General features: G+C 53.6%; 1 protein-coding gene across 1 annotated transcript in view; it reads right to left on the reverse strand.

Annotated features, from left to right (window-relative positions):
* The window catches only part of LOC103750636 (janus kinase and microtubule-interacting protein 1), a 110,139-nt gene extending 102,224 nt beyond the window's left edge, over nucleotides 1-7,915 (reverse strand). Inside the window, exon 1 of the mRNA XM_008853796.3 lies at nucleotides 7,694-7,915. The gene's annotated coding sequence lies outside the window, so the exon portion shown is untranslated. The remainder of the gene's footprint in view (nucleotides 1-7,693) is intronic.
* Between the last annotated feature and the right edge of the window lie 4,261 nt (nucleotides 7,916-12,176).

The raw sequence follows: 12,176 nt of genomic DNA on the forward strand, positions 1-12,176 counted from the left end.
GCACTCAGGAGAGGCCAGGGCTTGGGAACAGGGATCTAAGCACCAGACTAAGGGTAAGGGGCTCCTCTCTCTATTAGCAATCCATTTCCCCGGGTATATTAAGGCTGATACAAAGCTATGAGAGACACAGAGGGAAGTTGGGACTCTAGAGCTGCAAATTGACAGGCCATCATCTCCCACAGCCATTCTATGTGACAAGTACTCTTGACACTTATTTAACAAAGACCCCAATCTACAGTTTTAAGTACAGTCCTCCTGTTATTCACCGCCCTGTGGACACATGAGGACACCTGTAGGAGGAGCCAGTATGACCCCCAGCAACACCATCCCTACCTGCGAAACCTCAGATGCATCACTCCTCCCACAATGAGATGGCACAGTCTCATGAGACTAGAGTGAACCAGAGTGCTGCTGCCCTCGTCTCACACCCCCACTTCATTTTAGTTTATGTGTGAGCCCAAACAGCTTCCACCCAACCCTTGCCACACACTCTTTGACACCCCAGGAGGTCACAGCTCCCTAGGAAAACGGACTTGGCTCCCTTGAAGCTCCTGGAAAGGGTTACTCAACCCACGGTCCCCTTATTAGCCTGGCAGAAGGCAGTGTATGGGAGCCCCGGCAGAGGCAGTCCTGGCTGAGACAGTCGCAGCCACACCCACGTGGGGAGGTTCTGGGAAAGGTCTCAGGGGCTCAGTGCAAACTTGTTGCAGGATTAGAATGGCCAGTGCCATTAGTGGAGGCAACTGCAGGCAGTGGCCCAACACTCTCTGGCCACATCAAAGCTACCACCTTGGCTCCCAATTGGTGAGAAGGAAATATGTGGCCTCCCCCAAGGGCACAAAGCCAGAGAGGCCCCCTGCCTGCGGCCTACTGGAGGGATGTCAGGCTTTCCTACTTACAGCCTTCAGAGAGCCCACTTGGGGTTTGAACTGGAGTTTGTCTTTATACTCAGAGTATATGCCCTGTAGGTTTCCCCTCTCACAAAAAGGCAGCTGCAGGTCCTCTAGTCCTGGGAGCCCTGCCAGGGACAAAGGTGCCTTGTCACTGTTAGTCATCCCCCTGAGCTTCTTGTTTAGAGAGGAGGAAACCAAACCACAAACGTCCAGTTGCCTGAGGTCACACAGTCAAGAGAAGGTGGGTTGGGAACTCCATAGGCCTGGGGTGTAGACCCCATGGCGTTGGGGTAGGAACCCTGTGGGGCTGGGGTGGGAACCCCATGGGTGTGAACCCTATGTCCCACCAGCCCCCCCCCCCACCTCAGGGAACTTCCTCCTACAGCCAGCACTACCCAAAAGGGATATTGTCTATTCAGTTGTGCAGTGCTAGGAAGCAAAGTCCGGGCCTTGTAGGAGGCAAGCACTCCTGCCACTGAGCTCCCCCTCCAGCTGTCATTTTAAATATTCCAGTAGTCTGGGCTGGAGAGGTGGCTCAGTGGTTAAGAGCACTTGCTGCTCTTTAGGATCTGTGTTTGGTTCCCAGTTCTCATGACAGGTGACTCACAGTCACCTGTAACTCCAGCTCCAGGAGATCCAACGCCTCATGTCTCCTTGGGCACTGTACCCACATGCACATAACCGCACACACACACACACACACACACACACACACACACACACACACATGGGCACTGCACCCACATGCACATAACCGCACACACACACACACACACACACCCCTCTAGTAGTCACATCATTAAAAGTTTTAAAGCTACAGGTGACATTAATAATGCATTTCATTTAGCCCAAAGTATTCTGTGTAGGACCATCTCACCACACACCCAGTGTTAGGCTCATCCCTGGACTCATTCACCTTAGAAAGTCTCCTAGCACTCACCCAGTCCGTCCCCCTTTCCCCCCCATCCCCTCATCCCTGCTCCCATCCCCTCCACTCCTCCCCCCTCCCTCCACCCCCACTAGAGCCTTAGGAGCCACACTGCCCTGCTGAGTTGCTGCTATCACAACAGCTCAACCCGGGAGGTCCCCTGGCCATCCAAAGCAAATGTCTGAGTCCCCAGGTCTGAGGAAATTCATAGTTGGATGACCATGACCTCTGCGTCTGCTACCAGCAGGAACACACTGACTCTGACCAGGTATGGGCTATCATTTCATATGTTACCAACACCAGCCCCAAGAGAGGCAGAGATGACCTCCAGATTTCACGAAAGGAAGTGGAACCCAGAAAGATTAAGTCACATGCCCTTGATGGAGGAGCTAGCAAGGTGGAGTGGGGAAATTAAGTCACACCCACCTCCACGCAGCAGCCAATGTTCAGTGCACATGGTGCTGCGAGAGGAGAAAACTTGAGGAATGGGTTCCTGCTGAACTGTACTTTATTTTAACAGGTGTTGGGGGTGATGTGAGATGAAGGCAAAAGAGGAAATAAGTCACTCCAGGCCATGGTGACTCTCAGAAGGAAACCATGCCCAGGGCGAGAAGAAGGCAGATTCCCCACCTGCCACAGGAATCTGAATGAAATGATAAGGGCACCAAGCAGTGGAGAGGAGGATGGGACAGAGAAGAACCTTCGAGAGCAAGCAGCAAACACAAATGCTCCACACAGGAAGGGGTCAGCATGTTCCAGAAACTGGCAGAAAGGCAGCCAGGCCCCTGTCCTGTGCCAGCTGCCCCCCTTGGCCATCCCCTTGGCCCCCACCTCAGTCTTCCTGTTTCAGGGCATTCCCATGCTCTTGCTGGGAAGACGAGAAGCCAATAAACCAGTGTCCTGGTGGGACGCTCCCAGCACGGGTCACGGAGTGCCCATTCACTACCATGTGACGAGGCTAAGCAGATGCACTAACGTAAGGGCAGGAGGGAATTATGGCCCTGTGTTCACCGCTTCAACAGCACTCACGGTCACCAAAGGTGGAAAAAATCAATTCTGGTTTTCACCCATCGACAGAGGAATGGACACACCACACACACACACACACACACACACACACACACACACACACACTGGAACAGTGTTCAGCCATGAAGAGTAAAGCACTGACACCTGCCAAACACACAAACTTTGAAAAAAATGTTAACTGAAAGAAGACATTCACAAAAACCCAGGCATGGCATGGTCCCACTTATATGAACCTTCCAGAAGCTGAAAATGCAGAGGCTGAAGGTAACGCAAGGCCAAGAGCCAGGGAGGGTGGGCAATGAGCAGTGACATGGGGTTTTCCCGAGAGAGCAGAGAGAGCAGTGGAAATGGTCTGAACTCAGCAGGGATGGCTGCACCCTGCAGGGTCCCAATGCCACCAAACTCATTTGCTTGGTTTCACGTTCCGAGAATTTCACCTGTGTCTTAAGGGGGTAGTGTTACAATAGAGGGTGCACATTGTGGCTACATTCAACAACATCTAGCGTCCATATAGATTCGGCGCCAGCCTCCAGAAGAGTCAAGATGAAGCTAGACATAGAAGACAGAGGGCTCAGGACTACAACAGGAGAGCCACGTCACCTATCACCCCTCAGCTTCCCTCAGCTCGCCTGGAAATCAGGGCACCATTTCATGGCACATCCCACCCCCAACTGCCCCGGAAAAGGGACCAGGGGCTGTCCCAGGCTCTAGACTCCAAGACGAGGGAGATGCTAGAGACCAGGGCAAGCCAGCGTGTCTCTCTGACCTAGCACACACAAGAGCATTACTGCCACAAAGCATAGTCCCTGCTGGAATACACAGAACCTCTTTCATTCTGGAAGTGGCCCTTCAGGCCAGCTGGGGCCATGAGGAGACGGGTCAGGCAGTCTGCACCCCATCTCTGGTCCCAGGTCCCCACTGTTAGGTTGGGATCAAGAACCTGGAGGGATCCTAAGGGACATCCAGGCCCTGAGTAGGGGGAAGGGGACACCTCAAGACAGTTCTGAAGGGCACAGACACTTGCAGTCAGCAGGTAAAGGGCAGAGCCAGCACTCAACCCGTGACTGACATCACAGCCTTCTCTGCTGTGGGCAGTAAAGAACCAGGCTGCAGTTCAGGATGATGGAAAGTTCTGTGGAAGGATGACAGCCATGGCTGCCTAGCAGTGCAAATGTGCTGAATGCCACAACCTATGCACTTAAGAAGGGTTACTATATTAGCCACTGTCAAATACTAAGTATCCAGGGGCGGAAGAGATGGCTCAGCAGTTAAGAGCACTGACTGTTCTTGCAGAGGACCCAGGTTCGATTCCCAGCACCCACATGGTGGCTAATAACCATCCGTAGCTCCCGTTCCAGGGTAATCCAGCACCCTCTTCTGGCCTCCTAGGGCATTGCACGCATGGGTAGCACTCACACATATAAAAGCAGAACACTCATCTACATGAAATAAAAATAAACAAATAAATTAAAATTAAAATAATACTAGCTTGCCAACCCTGGCATAGACCTGGGGCTTGATAAGTTCTTTGGTAATGTTCACTGTTCTAGAAGCCATGACATTTGTCAGTCTACTTCACAGGGTTATGAGAGGTAGAATACTTCCTGGGAAATTCTTTAAAAGAATACTAAAGCCAGAGACAAGGGGAGGGCCCCTCCCCTCAAGCCAGCATCCCCCAACCCCTGCCCCGCTTCTGTGCAGCCTTCAGACCGCTTTCTGTCTCTCTTCTGCTTCTAACCAGGATCCTGACTCAACATGCCATGACCTCCTTGTCCACTCCCTGCAAGGCTCCTGCCTTCCCTTAGGTCCCCAGGGCTCCTTCTCCACCTCTGTCCTCCTGTTGCCCATGATCCCTGTGCCATCTGCTGGCCATGAAACCATGTAAGCAAAGAAAACATTTTCCCAAGACATGGGAGCCAGGACTCAGAGGTCCCTCCACTGGCCAGCCCAGGGCCCTCATCTGAGCCTCTGACTGAGCAGCTTATGGCCACAAGGACACTACAGCGGCACATTTCCATAGAAACGAAGCCAGACCTTCGAATCTGATACTGGCCCTGCAGGAAAATGGTGCCTGCACAAGGGTCTGGGTGCCCAGTGAGGCAGCATCTGAGGTCCAACTGAGTCCCTCTGCCTCTCTAGTGGGAGGAGACAGCTTCCCCTCATCAAGAGAGCTGTACCTGTGTGACACTGTGCAGCTAAAATAAGAGCCCTCATGGCAGGAGTAGGAGGTGGAGCAGTGCACATTCTCCTTATATAACTCACTCCTACAGAGCACAGAGAGGCTGCACATCTTGCCCAGAAACACACAGCCACTGGAGCCTGAGCTGGTCCTCAGGACTGGCTGCTCAGGATCACCAGCCCTACAGTTAGCTGGGGAAGGACAAGGGGAGGGGCTGCCATGATGGGCCCCTGTTCTGTGACAGAGCTAAAGGACATTCTTCATGACTTATCATGCACTTGACATCATAACCATTTAATAAGTACCCCCTGGGCACAGAACTTCTGATCTGCACAACCAAGCCAAAGAGAAGTACTGTCCCCATTTGCACAGGAAATGAAGGCTCAAGCTTAGACCTCTAGCCCAAGGCTGCACAGCAATAAAGAACAGGACATAGATAAGTCTAACTTGAAAGCCCTGCAGGTTGGCCCCACCACTTGGGTGAGGAGATTACCCAAGAGAATGGGCATATACTACAGTAATCCCCCATCTCTCCAACAGAGATCCTTGGTGGAAAGGCCCAGGTGGGAAGCCCCTGCCAAGCACAGCTAACTGGGGGCAGCCAGGGTCAAAACAAGCCTTTGCAGGAGACAAGTTTCATTCTCCAAGTTAAAAAAAGCCAGAGTACAGTGGTGACCATGCTGGCTTATGCCTTAGAAACGTCCTCCTGGTGCTAGTGAGGCCTCCACCCACCCCATCCACCAAGAGAACCCTCCATCCACTCCTACCACCTCCTCCTCAGGCCTCCCCAAGCAGGGCAGCCAAGGACAGCCCACCTCACTCTCTGTCCCATGTCCCTGCAGTCCCAGAACTGAGGGTGTGACTCTTCCCCAGGAAGACAGACCCCCACCTCACAAAGGCAGGCCACTCTCAGCACTCTCAGTGCCCAGAGTCCCTAGAGGGCAAGAGCTGACTAAGGAAAACCCCACACTGTGTAAAGTTCTGGGAAGTACAGACCAGAGAATCCAGTCTGACAGATAGAGGAAAAACACAATTGACTTGAGTGCTGTGCTTTGAATCCTTGTTTTCCAGCCAAACAAGGCAGAGGAACATTTTTTGAAGGTAAAAAACAGCACAGTGGAAAATCTGATTGAAGATGTGACCACAGATCACAGAGGCAACTCAGAGAGGGAAGCAGGGAGTATGGACAGGTTGGCCAGGGAAGCCAAGAGCAGGACTGATGGATGGTTTGTGGAGGAGGGTCATGACAGACAGTCTTGTCCCCTGCTGGGTCCAAAGACCCATGGGGGGGTCCTTACTGTGAAGAGACCCAGGTGTGAATTACTTCCAGCACAAGGGCAGAGACACCCAGCATGCACCTGGTGCAAGGTCCCAAAGAATACTTTGCAGCATCCCACATGCAAGGCACAAAATGAGCTTTTCCACTGCAGACCTCACTTCAACTTGCTCCTCAGCTGACGGACTGCCACCACCAGCCCAGGGTCCTGGAGAAAGGCCCAGCTCCTCCCTCAGCCTTACCCCTCCCATCAGGTGGTCCCAAGTTATGGGAGTGACACTGGGTGGGGCTGCTCTGGTCCTCCTCACCTCTTCTTTTGGTCTGGGGACTTGGTGGGAGGGGGGAGCCATTCATGGTAAAGGCACAGGGTGACCGGCCCTGCTAAGGGACTCTCCTTGACCTTGGTCTATAAGGAGCTAGGCAGATGATGGAAAGGCGTTCCCAGGGAGGGAACCACATGACAAAGGTCAAGGTCAGTTTGCCTGAGTGTGTGCAAAGGGGAGGGTGGCCGAGCAGCACTAGTGGACAGATACAGTACCTCCGACCTTAAAGCACCCGGGCAGAGGCTGGCAGAGGGCCGAGTGTGTGCAGAGGGGGTTCCTAAGGCAAAAGCCCTGGCCACTCTGCGAGGTGACAAGGCCCATCCTCCAGAGCCCACCGCAGGGAGGCCCGAGGGGTGGACAGAGGGCCTGGGGGGGAGAGGCTCACTGACGTGCGGGAGACGTTGCAGGTTTGACCCTGCAGGCCGATCCCAACGTCTCTCCTCCGAGAGCCACTGCGCCCAGGGCGCGCCGCCGGGCACAGGGTGGGTACCAGCCTTTCTTCGCAGTGCCTCAGCCTCCTCCCCGGTGCCCACGTGGGCGGAGCGGAGCGAGGGAGTGCGTGGCCCGGTCGCGGCACACGCCGTGCGTGGGGTGGGGTGCGGCCAGGTCGGCCTCCCCCCTTCGGGTCCCCCCACACTCTCTGGGCTCCTCCGTGCCACCTAGGCGCAGACCGGAGGACAGAGACCTTCCCAGCCAGGGGGGACCGGACGGCCACGCCCCCCCGCGCCACTCCCGCAGGCACCGGGTGGGTCCCCTCCCTCCCCACCCTCCCCTCCCTCCCCTTCCTCCCCTCAGCTCGGGGACCGATGGGGAGAGGAGAGGAAGGCCGGGCATGTGAGCGATCAGAGGGGGGCCGCGGAGCGCGGAGGCGATGGGCGAGTGGGGGTGTGGGGGAGGGGACGCGCGAGTGGGGGCCGGAGGTGGGATGCTGTGCAGAGCGATGGGCACGGAGGATGGGAAGACCGGACGGGGCGGGGCGGGGCTGCTCCGGTCGCCGTGTCCCCGCCGCCGGGTCCGCCCATCGGGGGTCCCGGGTCCCCTCCCACCCGGCGCACCTGTACCCACCTGCGCGGAGCTCCGACCCGAGCGGGGCAGCAGCAGCGGGCGCAGCCCCGGGCTGCATCCTCGGGCCGCCCCCTCCCCGCCTGCGCCTACGCCGCTGTCGCCGTCGCCGTCGCCTCCGCCTTAGAAAGGACTACACGGACCAGAGCAAGGACGCGTGCACAAAAAGACAACGCGGGCAGAGCCGGGGAGGCCGGCAGGCGCGCGGCTCGGACGGGGACCGGGGCGCCACGCGGGACGGCGGGGACAGGCGCCGGCGCGTTCCGCACGCTCCAGGCTGCGGCTCCGGTGGCCACCGGGCGCCGGCTCGCAGGGCGGCCCCGCCCCTCCCGCCGGCGTCCCTCCGATTGGTGAGTCCTCCCGCCAGTCAGAGAAGAGGGCGTGGCGTCCTCCTGGCCCCGGGGGGCGACCGCCTAGGGCTTCTCTGTGCCCGCCGAGCCTGCGCACTGGACTGGGGGGCTGGGGTCCCGCAGCTCAGCGCCCCTCGCGGGTCTGGGGGTCCTGTGCGTTGCTGGCGGGAGCCATGCCGGGGAGAGGCTTTCTGGCCCGGGAAGCTCTCCCTGGCTGCAGAGGCCTCCCAAAGGGCCGCGGGATGGTGACCATCCTGCCAAAGATACAGAATCGCGGGGTGGCTGTACTCCCCTCTTTGTGCGGATGGGAAATTAAAGACCCAGGGTGAAAGCTAGGCGTTCAAGGTCACGAGTGGCAAGCGGCAGGCCCAGGACTCCAACAGCCCCTAGTCCGGACAGTTCTAACCGTTGTTGAAGGGTAGGGTTTGGCTAGGCAGATATTCCGTTTGTTTAGTGTTGGCCTACAGATACGAATTGAGTACCTACTGTGTACCAGGTTGTCCCTAAAGATCTAGGGATATCATCGTAGACAACAGAAAGCATGCATGTAGCAAAGACAGACGGAAGTGCATATATGAACAGGACACAGCAGCTGAAAACAGTGAGGCCTATTTGAGAATCTGAAAAAGAATGCCTGTCACACCTGAGAGAGGAGGCTGTGGAAAGGTGAGGACCCGGAGAGCAGAGACCACCACTGTGTATGGAAAGAGTTTGGGTCACCCTGAGACTTGGGGTAAACTGCTGTCAAAAATTTTTTTAATGTAGCAGTCAGGATAAACTATATGGAGCTGCAGTGACAAGTCCAAATTTCAGGGCTTCTTCCTTGTTTGTGCTATTCATCCTGCTTGGGTCAGTGGAGCTCTGTTGACTGACCTGGCTGGATCTTAGCTGAGCACCTACAATCCATAAGACAGTGTAAAAGAAAGGTGACCAGTCTTTAACTGGTGTGTAAAGTCACCACCCTCAAAAGCACACCTCCCCTTCCATTTCGTTGACCAAAGCAAGTCACATGGTCATGCCTGGCTTCAGAGGCTTCAGATCTTCCCTGAGCCCAGGGAACACCTGAAATGTTTGTGAGTGAGATGCTTGTAACAACAGACCGGCTGTGTAGAGCCCATGGCCTGACAGGAAGGGGGAGGATGGTAACAACAGAGAGACCCAGGTGTGGGGACTGGCGTGACTTTCTGGTGGCTTGAACAACACAGGTTGGAGGGAAGGCTGTCAGGAATGAGGTCCAGGTGCTCTGTACCTCACATTGGGACCTTGTTTAGAAACAGGATGGTAGCAGATGTCATAGGCTTGGTCCCTCCTCCACTCTGACTGTCCTTCCTATGAACCTGGAACCTAAACACAGATGCATACAAGAAGGACACAGTCTGTGAGCATGAAGACAGGCACCGCGTCCACCAGCCAGGATACCACAATCCACAGCCCAGTGGGAGGGAGGCCCACACACACTACAGGGAATTCAGCCCTACCGAGCTTGAGCTGAGACAATAGATCCTGTCATGCAGCCCTCCTTTGATACGTGTGTATCCTTGAAGAATCCCATTTGACTGTGAGCTATCAAAAGCCACAGCTACACAATGAGTTCAATTATATTTTCTCCATTAATAAGATATACAAGGTAAACCAACCCACACTTTCTCCTTCTGTCAGTCATCCTCAGCATGGAATTTCCTTCCTCTTGGTGTCTTCCAAGGTGGCCGTCTGTCTTCCAGCAACCTCTCACAGCTTTATAAGCACTTTTCTAGAAATTCTCCCTGGAGACCTCTTTTCTCTGGCTAGCCAGAACAATATTGGGCAGGAACTCCTGACTTGGCTAGAGTTTTTTTTAATTTAAAAGTTATATTTCATGGGGCTGGAGAGATGACTCAGCAGTTAAGAGCACTGACTGCTCTGGCAGAGGACCGGGGTTCAATTCCCAGCACCCACATGGCAGCTACGAACCGTCCTTAACTCCAGTTCCAGGGGAATCCGATGCCCTCTTCTGACCTCCATGGCATTGCACGACAGGGGTGCACTCACATACATGCAGGCAATATACTCATACACATAAAATAAAATTTTTTTAAAGTTATATTTCAGATGGGGAGGGGTGACCACAGACCCCCAGGGTTCTGTTAGTGATGGAAAGAGAAAGACTGGGGCACATGGAGGTGTCTGTGCAGAGCAAAGGCTTCATGGTGCTCAGAGTTTACAGACTTGAGAGCCCTCCTTAAGAGTGAAAAGGGCTGGAGAGATGGCTCAGCAGTTAAGAACACTGACTGTTCTTACAGAAGGCCCAGGTTCGAATCCCAGCACCCACATGGCAGCTAACAACTGTCCATAACTCCAGTCCCAGGGGATCCGACAGCCTCTTCTGACCTCCACGGGCATTGCACGACATGGGCGCAGTTACCTACACGCATACACATTAAAAATAATAATAATAAATAAAAAGAAGAGTGCAAAACCATTACAAAGGTTGGTGCAAGACGAAGACTTGTTTAGAATTACTTGGGCAAGCAAGATGGCTCAGCAGGTAAAAATGCCTGTCTCTGGGCCTGATGACCTGAGTGCAAGCTCTAGAACCCAGAGGGTGGGAGGAGAGAACCAACTCCCAAAAGTTGTCCCCTGACTACCACTAGCTCACCGTGGCATGTACACACATGGCCCCCCAGACAAGTTCACACATAAATGTACACACAAAATAAATAAATTTAAAATTTGTGATTAAGTTAGAACAGCAAAACACAACAAATTTTAGTTGCCTCATGCAGACAGAAGCCACAAACATCAAAAACTCCAGAACAAAAGGAAAATAATTATGTTAGGTGCCCACCTGACAGACTTCATCCATTTTGAATGGCTCTTAGTACAACACCCCACTCCTAGTACCTTAATGGGAATAATGATTTGAAAACTTTTTTTCTATGAAGAAAACATAACTCAAAGTTATATAACGGGATGCCAGGAATGGTGGCCCATACCTTTCACCCCAACCCTCGAGAGGCAGATCTCTCTGAGATGGAGGCTAGCCTGGTCTACATAGTGATTTGCAAGCCAGCTGGGGCTACAGGGAGACTGACCAAAAAAAAAATGTTCAGTAGGAGAAACTTGTTACTTTCCTATTGCTGTGATGAGGTGCCACGACCATGGCAACTTATCAAAGGAAGAGCTTATTTGAGCTCATGGTTTCAGAAGGTAGAGTCCATAATGGTGGGGAGGGCACAGCCACAGAAGCAGTGGGAGGAGAAAGCCAAGTGTTCACATCTTCAGGCAGGCACAGGAAGCAGAGAAATCTGGCAACTCTCAAAGTCTGCCCCCAGTGACTTGCTTCCAGCAGCATGGCTACACCTCCAAGACCCTCCCCAAACAGTGCCACAAACTGTAGACCAAGTGTCCCAATACTTGGAGTCTATGGGGACCTTCTCGTTCAAATCACATTGGACTCTCTGCCCTGATAGACTCATGACCATATAAAATGCATTTATTCCACCTTCAAAAGTTCCCATAGTCATTACCAGTCTCAATATGACTCAAAAGTCCAGAGTCCAAAGTCTCTTTTCAGACTGAAGGCACTCAACTGTAAGCCCTCATAAAATCAAAAGTCAAATTATATACTTCCAACATACAATGGAACTGAACACATATTCCCATTCAAAAAGGGGGGAGTGGGGACATAGTGAGAAAATACTGGACCAAAACAAGACCAAAATCCAGCAGGGCAAACACCAAATCTATGTCCAACGTCTGGGACTTTACTTCCAAAGGGCTTAGATGGCTTAGCCTCTCCAGCTTTGCTACGTCCAACATATCTCCCTTGGGCTGGTACCACTCCCTCTATGCAACTCTCCTTGGCAGATGTCTTATGGCTCTGGCATCATAAACATCTTCTTGGGGTCTCCACTGCCAACCAGGCTTCACCTTCACAACTTCATGCCATGGCCTATCAGGGCCTTCTCTATGCAGGGACACCCCTACTGCATGCTACCTGGCCTCAGTGACTCTCTGAAACCTTGGAGGAAGAACGAATGACCCCTTCACTCTTTCATCTTAAATGCCTTAAAGCCATCACCATGTGAATGACATTGCCAAGTTCAGCTGCCAGCCTGAGAGGACCCTGGCCTGCTTCATCCACATAAGCAGCTTTT

The sequence above is a fragment of the Nannospalax galili genome, unplaced genomic scaffold (genome assembly GCF_000622305.1).
Source record: "Nannospalax galili isolate Female #2095 unplaced genomic scaffold, S.galili_v1.0 scaffold2927, whole genome shotgun sequence".
In the NCBI taxonomy this organism is placed as follows: Eukaryota; Metazoa; Chordata; class Mammalia; order Rodentia; family Spalacidae; genus Nannospalax; species Nannospalax galili.